This window comes from Gavialis gangeticus, unplaced genomic scaffold (genome assembly GCF_001723915.1).
Source record: "Gavialis gangeticus isolate Ggan-Ray unplaced genomic scaffold, GavGan_comp1, whole genome shotgun sequence".
Lineage (NCBI taxonomy): Eukaryota > Metazoa > Chordata > Crocodylia > Gavialidae > Gavialis > Gavialis gangeticus.
This window is the reverse complement of record NW_017729025.1, coordinates 80,000,075-80,012,416: the sequence shown is the minus strand read 5'-3', so window position 1 is coordinate 80,012,416 and position 12,342 is coordinate 80,000,075. Positions and strand designations below refer to the sequence as shown.

The window sequence follows — 12,342 nt, the reverse complement described above, 5'->3', positions numbered from 1 at the left end:
TGGTGTGGCACCTGCCTAGTGGGGGAAACACCTCCCGAGTCCTTCCCCTGTAGTGCTCCCTCTGCGTCTCCCTTGGCGCCAGCTTTTATCCTTGTTGGGCAGCCTCCAGGATGATGTCACCAGCTCATGCCAGCTCGAGACAGAAGTAGGCACGGCTCACAAACCACGTGTCCGCTCCTCCATTACCTGAAACAGGTAAGTCTGCCCTGGTCTCAGGGCTTTTTATGGTGGGGTGGGTTGTCCCGTACCCTGTCCCACTATGCGGGGAGGTCCCCTTTTCCTGCTGCTTATCTTCCCGGGACAGCATGGTATTCCATAACTGCGTATTGTATGGTTTGTAGCACCTTCCCAAACTGCTGGTACCTGCTGCTGTTGGCAGAACAAACAGACCATAGGACAGATCAAGTATGATGATTGTGTGTTCATATTGATACTGATATGGCAAAATGTAATGTGTGCTTTCTTGTTGCCATCAGACAAGTGATCTCACAGTGGGAACAAGCTATACTGGCTCAAGTCACTAAGTTCTGCTGCAGCAAAGATCATGAAGACATATGAAAGTCATTATTGGCTTAGCCGTTTCCCTTCAAGTTGGCTGCAAAAATTCCCTCTTCTATCAAAGCAGCTATCAGGCGATAAGGTTTGGTGGGAGGAGAGGTACACTGTTCTCTCCAACCCAGGCGTGGCAAAGTTCTGGTCGTAGATCCCCCATTATCTAGCCCTCAGTGCTGGCCCTGTTCCAGAGTGGACCCATATGTAGCACACAGCGTGCGTTAAACCAGCCCAATATGCAGGGCCCAGGATGTGCACTGAACATGGCACTCCTTTGCTTTGGTGCCTGCCCCAGCTGATTCAGGACATATGCCACATGCAGCACCTGCTTTGGTCTGGTCTAGGACCTGTGTTGTACGCAGCACACCCCCTGCCTCCCTGCTGATCCAGGGTAGGCACCAAATGCAGTATGGGTCTCAGACTGGCTGGAGTGGGCGCTGTGTGTAGCAGGCATCCCAGCCCAGCTAGGGTAGGTGCCACATACAACTCAGGTCCCAGAGCACTCTGAGCAACCACTGTGCACGCTGGATCCAGCATGGGGGGAGGGGGTGGCTCTGTGGGCCTGATCCAGCTGCAGGGCTGGCCAAGTGCCATTCATCTAGCCCGTAGATCAGTCCCACACCAGTCATCTGGTCCATGGGGCCAGATGAATTTGACACCCCTGCTCTAACATCTTCAGCAGCAGCCAGTATCCCGCTCTTCACAGATCCCCTGGTTGGCTCCCTCCTTCTTTTCATTACCACAGATGGAGCTACTTTCACCATCAGGAGAGGGAGAATCATTTTCTGTACAGCTGCATGTAATATTTAATGCAATACATATGAAAACTTTTGTGCTTTGGGGAGGCAAAAGTAATGCAGACAAGTGTTAGAGCTTATTGGTGATTTTTCAGAACTGCATCTTACACTCTTTTGCATAAATCTCTAACAAAAATGCTCATGCATGTTGTTTATGGCAATGTCTAAGCACTGGATCTTGTTTAAGTTTCCTTTTAAATAACTTATGTTTATGCTGCTTTCATTTATTTTCCCACAATCCTGTACATTCCCTGTTCTACAATAAATATTGCTTTGATTTTTTATCCTTTTGTTTAGTGTCTGTTTTCTCAGTCCATTTTTTTTTCTGTTGTGTTTAATTGCTTTTTCTTGATTTATTATATCTTACAGCCCAAAAGAACATGCTAAGTGGTTTATTTGTTTTTATTTTGGATTATTTAAAAATGGATCCAAAGCCCAAACTGCTTTTCCACACTGCTCTGTATAGCTCCCCTGGATCAACACTGTCCCAGAAAAAGTGTGGGCTCTTCTGATATGGCTTGCAGCATGATCCAAACGGCAATATTTTTGGGCCCAAGTAAAACAGTTGAGGAGGCAAGTTTAAAGGTTCTTCACTGAAAACACCCAAGCCCTCAGCCTTTTCCTGGTTAAACCAAGAGGACTGTTCAGATGAGTACCTTGGAGGATCTTAATAGTTTCAATGTCACAAGTTAGAGGAATGTAGGGCCTCATTACTGCAGGCCTTGGAATCAAGAATCCATTCTTTTTAATTACTGAGTATAGTGGAAGCAAGTGCAGATTACAGAACACAAATGTAATGTGCTCCACACAGAAAATACCAGTAAACAAATTAGTGGCATTAGTCACTATACACATTTGGATAGTCTCTTTTGGTTTGTGGAACAGCAAAAATCAAGGAAGCAGTCCTTGGGAGTACTGCAGTGTATACATAGCTCTACTGACGGCACACGAAAGATGGGGCTATGCTACTGCAGAGCACAAGCAACTGTGGCATCATAGCATAACTGAAACAAAACCAGCACATTACCTGCAGCGAAACCATACTGGCGGCCAGGTGACAGCCACAGGTGCGATGGCTAAACATTATTAAGGTAATGCCATAGAATCCCTGGGGAAATATCAAAGGAAAAGGCATAGCAAAGATGAGCCAGTGGGCACTTCTTGGGATTGATTCCCAGGGGTTGTAATCTTTCCCTTCTTTCAACCTGGACAGTCAATTGTTCATAGCAGCTGTGGAAGACCAGTCCCACCCCCCAGCAGGCTTCAGAGACAAAGTGTATTTGCAGGGTGTGAAACCATTTCTGATGATAATACTGAGAACTGTGGTGAGTGACTATATTCATAGCCAGAGGCATTTATAAACTATGTCGAAAAGGGGGAGAAAAAACTCAAGCAAATAATGACTTGATGAGCTGATTTCCCAGTGCCTGCATTCCATATAGTCCTTAACTTCTGCACAATGTGAGAGTAAAATGATTCCCTTTTGATTGGGCAGGATTTTACCTCTTCAGCTCATATGAATGACTAGATGCAAAGCAGTGGTGAATCTGTGCTTACATGTTGTTCCCATCCCAGGTTGATAGGACTTTTAACATTAACCCCAACAGGAACAAGATTGGGTTTTCAGTGCGGTGTTAACAGTGTTAAAATCCATATGCTTCTCTACAACAGAAAGGCCCTTACAGAAACCCAAACAAACATTCACACATGCAACAGTGGAAATGGGCTTTAGTTACAAACACAGGAAATTAAATACAAAACTGTGCTACAATAGCATAACGGATCTGACTTAAATCAACCCAGACAAGAGCAAACCCAGTTCAGGCTGCCACTCTGTCCTACTCATCTAATGGCTTGTCTTTATGCACTGAGTTGAAGAACTTTTAACTATGCTGACACAATTAAAGCTGCATGGTATCCTTATTGTGGACAAAATTATACCAGGATAAAAAGGGTTATAGACCAGTACAGCTATCCTCACTTGGGAAAGGGAATAAGTTATACCAGTGTAAATTGGTTTTACAATTTTATAATTTCACAAAAATGGTTTAGTGGTAGAAATCTACTGATAAAAATCATCTCTCTGAGGTTACAATAAACATACCGTGCCTGACAGTAATGTCTTCAAGTACACTACACTGCTCTAGGCAGGGTGTCTCCAAAATAGAAGTAGTGAAGCCATCATTGCATAGTTTTGGGTGGTCTGATTAGCTAATTGCCTCAGCAGGGCTGATTAGCTTGCACAAAGCACTACACAAACATGGCTATGCTGGCTTCTGCTGAGGCGGTAGCTCTCCTAGAGCAGTACAGTATACTTGAGGGCACCCCTGGCAGGCAGAGTGTATTGACCCTATAGGCATGGCCTAATACAGGGCTGTCCAATGGCTGGCCTGCAGGCCACATATAGCCCAGGAGGGGTTAATTTGCAGTCCTCAGGTTCCCACTCAGCTGCTGTATCCCTCACAGCTCTGGCAGCAGCAATAGCAGGGTGTTCAGGCTCCTCCTCCCTCCAGCTTCTGCTTCTTGGTCCCACCCCAGGGTGCAAGGCAGTGCAGCATAGGCGACGCATAGTAGGTGCACAGGGATGCACATGCACCCCCTGAGGGCCCCGGTTGCCCCCCCCCGCCCCCCCCGAGAGCAAGCACTCTCAGCTTAGGTGACAGGTGAGGGGGCATCCAGAGCACTGGTGTGTCCCACTCCCTGGGGAAGTGCCACCGACATTTCCAGGCGCACGGCCAGCACTTTTGGGCTTGGCACCCAGCTGCAAAAGGACCTCCACTGCCTCCGGCTGGCAATTGGCCGCAGGTGGCCGCCACCCCCCCCCCCCGGTCACTGACACTGCCACAGCCACAGCCACAGCCACCTGCAGACAGTTGTCGTTTAGCCCGCCCCCACCGCTGATGCCTGTGTTGCCATCTGCGGGCGGTCGCTGTGCCCCCCCCAGCCTCAGGAGGCACGCATCGCCTATGTGGTGCAGCACAGTGTAATCCAGGGTGCCTGTCTGTACAGATGAACCTCCAGCCAGGGATCTTGGTCAGGGGGATGGGGGTGCCTGAGTGCATGTGCAGTGCAGTGGGAAGGGTACCACCTGCACACATGGTGCAACAGTGGGGGTGCCCATGCAGCATGTGGCCTGGGGGCCCACGCTTCACGGTACTGTGGCTGTTGCTGGTGTGGCCTACCTGGCATGCAGCCCCCTGCAGTGGTTCTCCACCTTTTTAGACTCGAGACTGCCCTTAGAAAATTTCAGCTCTTAGCTTTTGCTTTTTTTGACAACAGAAAAATAATAGAGTGGTATTTTGTTGCAAAGAACTCATACCACAATTATGGATTTCTATGTGAAATCTCTGGGTTTATTATGTGAATCATGTTTGTAAACCTAACAGTGCTAACATTGTTTTGCACCCTATGGCACCCTTGCAAAGAGCTCAAGGAGCTGTGACACCCTGATTGAGAATTACTGACTTGAAAGTTGGACAGTCCTGGCCTAATCTATATAGTTACAATGGAGGGGGGTGTACATGTGCACACACCAAGCCTATGTTACTTCCTGTGCTGTTCCCTTAAGCCTTATAGCAAATACACTACTATCATGTAAGGCCATATACCCTTTTAAGAATGACCCCCACAATCCTCAGGCATGTTGGGGCCAATTAAAGGTAGAGCGCAGCCTTCTCTTTGCACATCTTGGTTTATGGAAAGCATTTTACTGTCTCTGAAAGTCTGAATCTTGTGTACTTAGTTATAGGGTATACACCTGATTTTCTCCTTTTATCTTCAAGAGGTCAAAGCAACAACAACCTTATTTCAAATGAAAAGGCTATTATGTTTTGCTTTCCTTTATTACACTTTACCATGAGTCTCTCAAACTAGCTACCAGTGTTATCCGAGGCCACGCTTTAAAAAAAAAAAAAAAAAGACTTCTGAGTTCTGAACATTTATCTGGAGTCCTGCATAAGGTCACATGTCTCCTTCAGCAGAAGGTCTTGCAAAGTTAAACAATGTCCCTTCGCTTGCTCTGTCTGAGTAAATACAGACCATATTGGAGTAAATAAACAGCCAGGCAGTGTCCCAGACAATGGGCCTTGGCGATGAATTAATAAACTCTGCCTCTCACATTAGCAGAGTGTGACTGGAACTGGCAGGAGTCCCTGGCTGGATTCCAGAAACGATTATTACTAGACAGAGCCAAAGGAGACTTGGCACGAAGCGGGGCCCACAGCTGGAGATTAGGTAACAGAGTCAAAAGCGCTCACAGAGCTGCCAGGGCGTTGGTCACTCTGCTTGAGGAGAGGATCAAAATTTTGTTTTTGTAGCTTATATTCACGTACACCTCCTGCCTCCAAATGCACACTGATCCAATCTGTAACTCTCAGTGGATTTGCTGTGTAGGACTGGATCTGTCATACCAAACCCATATGGCAAAACAAAACTCCTGCACTGCTAAAATACAGCATTATGGCATTCCCTGATATAAATGTGTCCTATCCATTGCCCCCCCTAAAATCCAAAGCAAGACTTCATGTACCTACCCAAAGTTGTCTGGTGTCTTTGGATGTAACAGTTTCTATTACACTGAAGATATGTATAGCATCTCCATGAATTCTGAGAGGGGTAGTGGAACAGATGACCTTTTCTTTTCTTTTCTTTTCTTTTCTTTTCTTTTCTTTTCTTTTCTTAATATAAGTTATATTTCATCTGGTCTCTTGATTTCTGTAGCTGGGAGGATCACTTTAGAAGCAGCAGAGTCCACCTCTGGGAGGAAGAAGTACCTCATGTTGGTTTTGTGAATATGGGGAGAAGGAAAACACATTGTGGAGCCTTAATAGTAGACCCTGTGTCCTGCATACCCAGAGAAAACTGCACTTCCAACCAGGGTCTTTACAATAAATAAGGTACATTTTATCATCATCAAATGTATCATATGCTGAATCAATACTTGCACGTTTAAATATAAATGGAGATAATGATATTGACATTCTTTGTAAAGTATTTTTAGAACTATGAATGAAAAGTGCAGCTGGAGCTAGGAATTTATATTTTACGAATACTATATTTCATAGACTCTAAAGCAGAAGAAGAAAGTACAGGCAGGAGGCCCATTTCTTCCTGATATTGCCAAGTAAATCTTAAAACTGTTTCTCATGAGCAGAAGTTTGTGTGCTTTGGACAGTCACCTCTTCAGTAGGGCTTAGAAATGGTGTTCTTGGTTGTACCCACAGAAGGATGGTTGCTGTTAGAGGAGTTCCTACATACAGTTGAATGTGACAGTTCAGAATTAATTGGCATGCTTACCAAATGACATATTAAATCTCTTCTCCTCACTCCCTTACCCCTAAAAGAATTTTTGTTTTTTGGTCACGTATATAGTGAACTCCAAACCAGATGCCTAGACCTAAGCCCCTCTCCCTTATTCACATATTGGTTACATTAGTATTTGATTCTTTGCACTAATCCCAATGAAAATAGTTTTGGAATCAAAACCAATCAGTGCGGATACGGCCCAAACAGAAGAAAATATCTAGAGCCCAGACTGGCCTCATGAGTTTCCAATATTTTGGGCTGAAATCTCACAGAAGGGTTTGCAAGGTTTTGATTCTGTTAGGACTAAAATCTTGTCTATGCTAGAAAGTTTTGCTACCAGAAGTTCTGCCAACATACCGCAACCACCACTGCTAAGCTGCCAGAGCATGGAAACAGCACCCTACTTCTGATGGTGCCACTTATCTCTGCTAAAGCAGCTGTGCAGGCTGAACATGAAACACCTCTTGGTGGTCTTTGTTCTCCTTGGAACCAAGCTAGTGCATTATGGGATGGACGTAAGCAGCATTACAGGATGTTTAAGCTTCCCTGAGGGCATTGTGGGCAAGCAGAGGCTTCTACCTCCAGTGCATTTCTCTCAACCTTGGCTCTTTCACATCTGCACTTGCCACTTTTCAAATGCCTACTGTCTGCCACAATCCCTGTCCCCACTTGTCCTCACAGAGACCCTCTAACTTCATTGAGTCCTTCCTCATTCTGACTCATGCCATACTGTGTATTTGCTTCACCTGAGCAATAGGAATAAGCAACAGCAGTACTGGGCAGCCACAGAGGAGCAATGGGCAGAAAGTGGGCACTGCAGCAAATGGCTAGGAGTTGCTGGCTTCTGGAGGTGGACATAGATCACTTGTGCACCAGTTCTGGACTTGAGAGACTACCAGGGATTAGTTAGATTGGTTAAACTGTCCTGCAAGTATGACCTGTTGCCTATGGAAAGCCACTTTTCTCAATCTCTGGGCTGTGCTACGATGGTCTAACACAGAGCTAAGTGCACCTTTGCCTGTCAAGGAAACACACGTGATGGTTTCTACTGTTTCTACAAAGCTGGGACTGAACAGGCCCTCACCCAAAGGCTGAGGATATCCAAAACCTCCCTCCTGCTCCAGATAGTCAGCATATCTATTGGCCAAGACAAGCTTGGAGCTAAGGCCTATCTCACGTGTGTGGTGCCAGCCCTCCCAAACACGCTGGCAATGAGTGATGGTTTTCAAAATGGTGGTCTGCTGGGCTTTTAAAGTGGGCTCAGGTTTCCGGTCAGTTTGAACTGTGGCCAGTAAAGTTCAGGTTGGCTCAGTATGAGAAAGTATGGGATTGCTGAGAGAGGCCTGCTAAGGATAACTGAGTCTACACAGGCCTTTTGCTCATTGCCATGTGGCATGGGAGGTCTTCTGTCATTCAGAGAGATGCTGTCTCATGGCTGGAAAAATGAGGGGTTCTGCTGCCTTACAGGGAATGTGCGTGTAGACTTGTGCAAACTTCTGCTGGTGGAAATTTGTGGTGTAAACTGGGTCTACCCATATTTGAAGCTGAATTACATCAGTGTGGTTCATCTCTAATCAAATCTTGCCTCTTTCTTGTTTTGCTTCCTCTTCCTTATCTTCTAAGTTTCTCCTTTCTCTCATGCTATATTTTTCTTTAATTTTTCTAGCTGTTCTTTTCCTTCCTCTCCTCCAATTGTTTCTCTCCCCTCCACTATTTCCCTCTTTTTACTTCCCTTTTACATTGTCCCCCAGCTGTTCCATTTTGTCCTCTCATCTCTCACCCATACTTTACACTTTGTGCTGATTAATACTGGTATCTGCTTCATTAAAGGTGCTAGTTTGAAGGGATTAGAGACTAGAGTCTTATATTTAATTGCAGAATAAATACAGGACAGCCAGCAGCAACTCAAGCTTTCCCCACAGTAATGTATCAATCTATCTCAAACCTTATCTGGACTAACACCCTCAAAGAAAGAAATAGTAATACCTAACTCTTTCATAGTGCCTCTCATTAACCAATTTCAAAGTTTTTTACAGAAGAGGTAGATCTCATTCTCTCCATTTTGCAGAAGGAGAAACTGAGGCATAGAGTTGCTTCAAACCTGGCATCTAAGCACCCAGACTAGGGACAGAAGTTATATATAAACTGGCTTAAGTCATTGGAAACTGATTTAACCCTATAACAGAACAGAAGCTCAGTGCATATAAAAGTTTCAAAATGGCTGAATCTGGTTTAATATAAATCTGGTTGAATGTAGTATCAGACTTAACTGATTTGTGTCAAACCAGTTTATGAAATTTCCCACACCCCTTCCCAATTTAGGTTAAATCAGAGCCCCCCAGCATACTTTGCAGCCTTGGGCTGGGCTAAGATGTCTGGGCCAGCAGAGAAGGGTTGGGGGGGAAGAGGCAAGGACTGCCCCTCCCAGCCAAACCCAGGCTGGGTTCTTGGGCAGGGAAGGGGGTTACATTTCCCTTCCCCTGGTTAAACCCTCCCTTTCCCAGAGTACAGAGCTGCCCGACTGCTAAACTTACTGGAAGTTACTGCTGGCTGCGACTGTGAACTACAAATCCTAGAAGCACCTGGAAGCAGGAAGAAGTAATGAGCAACCCTGCAGAGTCTTGCCTCTGTGCTGTTGGACTGCAAATCCCAGAGACCTCTGGGGCAGTAGGAAGAGGAAGTGCCAGAGAGCCCTTCTCTAGCACCAGCCCAGCTTCTGACCTGAACCACTGCAGGCATATGGCTGCAGTTCCTGAATCAAAGGTAAAAATGTGTGTCCAGTTGTTTCTCAGTTTACTCTTTGCAATTTAGACTAACCTGCAAAGACTGACTGGATTCAGCCTTGGGGTTTTTGGCTTAGCCTCCAGTCTACTGTTCTAGCCAGTAGGCAACACGGTCTTTATAAGGCAATGCAGTTCTCACACTTAGGAGCATGCCATCAAAAGAGCTACTTTGTCAGTTTGTGATAAGGGTGTCTGTTTTCTGAAAAATCATCTAGGGCCACAGATCTATTGTGTGCTGATAACTGCTCATCAGTTGATTAACTAGAGTTGATTAAACATCTTCCAGTGAGTGCTGTCCTGATTTAGAAATCAGCTGAGCCTATAAGGTTTTGTTCCCCTTTACCAGTCCCCTGAATTATTCATTCCCTTGGAAGTAAGGGAGTAGACTTCTTTTTCTTCCATTTTTTTTTTTTATTAAACCCGAAGAACTGATTTCCATTTGCCTAGTAATAGATTTTGTTCTTCTCCTTAAGTCACCCTTGGTTTGATAAACACGGGCACTCCCAGTTGGTGCCTCCAAACAGCCTTGCTAGAGAGAAAACCAAAGAGGAAAGCAAAGCTCAGAAGAGCTAATAAAACATTTTCTGAAGGGCTTGAATCTCTCATTCCAAAGCAAACAAAGAGGTTGAATGACCTTTCAACCTGACCTCACTTTTTTCTGAGGCATTAAGAAAAACATTCTGAAAACAATGAGTGTTCATGCTAATTGTCCCTCCCCTGTGCCCCAGCTCCTGCCAAAAGCAACATTTCAGTGGCCATGGGGGGTGGAGGTTGCAAGAGAATGAAAGCAAATGAGTAAGCAAGCAAATGCTGGTTTTCACACATCAGTGACTGACTGCATTGTTGACCAGATCCAAGGAGGTTCAAGGTGAGGGAGTCAAGAACACAAACTATAACTGGGTGTTTTGTGGCTGTGGGTACCTGAGACACTGTAAGCAAAGTGGAGTGTTGAAATCCTGTGTCAGTAGCCTTTCAACTGACGGGTCAATGGGTAAGGAAAAAGGGCTGCATGATGAAATCAGGCTAAATTTGAATCTGCATTTATCTGATCTGCACCAACAGTTACCAAACAACTAGTCATCTGACTACTGGAAATCTTCAATGATTTTTACAGACCAAAATCTGTCCTGCTGTATAGCAGTCTGTATTGACTCTTGTGCCAGTGTAGGAAAGAAGCCTGACTTATGGATAGCTGCATGTTAGAAAGAAAAGTTTCCAGCTGCAAAAGGAATCAAGCTAATCAAGACTGAGTTCACTCGTGACTCTGGAACATGTTCCACTGTGCAATTTTTTTGGAGTGTTTCTCTGCCATAAAAGCATGGTTGTCGTCTAAGAGAGGCCTCCCACTTTCACTTCCCTCATTAGGAGTGATGACAGGCCTCCAGCCTAAATGTCTACTCAGCTCCCTAACTGTGTAGGGAACGTAGAACTCTCACAATTCCTGATTCTGACCTTAATTTGTCTTATGATTTGAGCAAGTTCCTTTCTACACATGGGGATTTTTTATTTTTTTAAAGAAAAGTTTCCAGTTGCCAAGATTGGTACAGTTGGGGTTAGTGCTGCCCAGAGCTTCTGGATAAGTTAATCTGTGGCTGTGACCACTGTTTTCAGGACTCTACTTCAGGAATTGTCTGCTCTAGGAATCCCCACCCTGCTAACTCTGAAGCAGTTCTAGAAAATGACTGTGGTATAGTCAAGGTCTTTCTTTACCCTGTGGGCCTGGTTCATCCACTGATCTCCAAGTACTTTACAAAACTGGGTTACAGATGAAGAAAGATGGTCAAGTCTAGAAATGCAACATAACAGTATCTGACCTGCTGAACTTCTTTGGGTTTAAGTTTTGTCAGTTCTCTGTTGTTCAGTGCCAGTGGAACTAGCAAACGAACCTGGGAACAGAAAGGTTTCTACACCAGAACCACAGTGTAAAAATCAGTGACCCTGAGAACGGACTTCATAATTCCTAACGAGCACAGAGTGGGTTTAGGTGCTATTGCAAAAGTGGAGGGGTAGGTTAAAAAGGTTAAATAAACAATTAATCTTGGACCTTTTTGTTACCCTTAAGATTTATTGCTACTATGCAGTAGGAGTTTCTAAGGCAAAGTGTAGCTCTGTGACTCTTCCTTAAGACTGTTAACTCAATATAAAAAATATTGGCCCTTTTTTTTTTTTTTAAATAAGAAAAAGTAACTTGGAGCTGAGCTTTTGTTAGCAATGTTCAGTTCATTAAACAATGACTCAGCCTGGGTTTAGCAGTGGGGGATCTGGCTTTTCCTCCAAACTAGGATCAAGATGCCCTGTTTCATCATAATTTACCTCTCAACTGTTCCACATTGCAAAATTAAGATTTACCTTCATCCTACACAAACCCGATATTCTCACACTTTTGTTATTGTAAATTATTTACTTTAGAAATGCTGAATCATGACACTTGAGGTTAGAAAAAAATGGTACTTATGGTTAAAGTTATTCCCACATCATTTTAAGGTCTCTGTACTATTATTTTGCTTATGCTTTAAACACTATTTGAACCATAAAAGATTAAGTGGTACTTTGGATTTGGCTCCCTTTACCCTCAGTGAATCTGGTGCTATCAAAAGATGCCATTTTAATATTATTTGGAATACAGGTAGTCTCTGTCTTTAGACAACGGGAATCGTATGGATTCTCCAGTGCAAACTTCTTACACATTGACTTCTTTATATATTGAGAATGTAGTCAGACCACAATGTCCGTTCAGTCCTTGGTCTTGTGGGCTAGGGACATTCAAAAAGCCTGAGCCTAAATTGATTCAGTCTTTTCGGGTTAGTCTAAACTGGCTATGCTGAACCAGTTTGTAAATGTATAGACATTTCCTGTGGACTGAGGAAAATGCAGGCACATGTCTGCAGTGGCTCAGGCTGGAAGCT

At 44.4% G+C, this 12,342-nt stretch overlaps 1 long non-coding RNA gene across 1 annotated transcript in view; it reads left to right on the top strand.

The window, feature by feature from the left end:
• The window catches only part of LOC109298731, a 24,407-nt gene extending 12,071 nt beyond the window's left edge, over positions 1-12,336 (top strand). Inside the window, exon 3 of the long non-coding RNA XR_002097688.1 lies at positions 11,974-12,336. This is a non-coding gene — a long non-coding RNA (uncharacterized LOC109298731). The remainder of the gene's footprint in view (positions 1-11,973) is intronic.
• Positions 12,337-12,342: the final 6 nt, after the last annotated feature.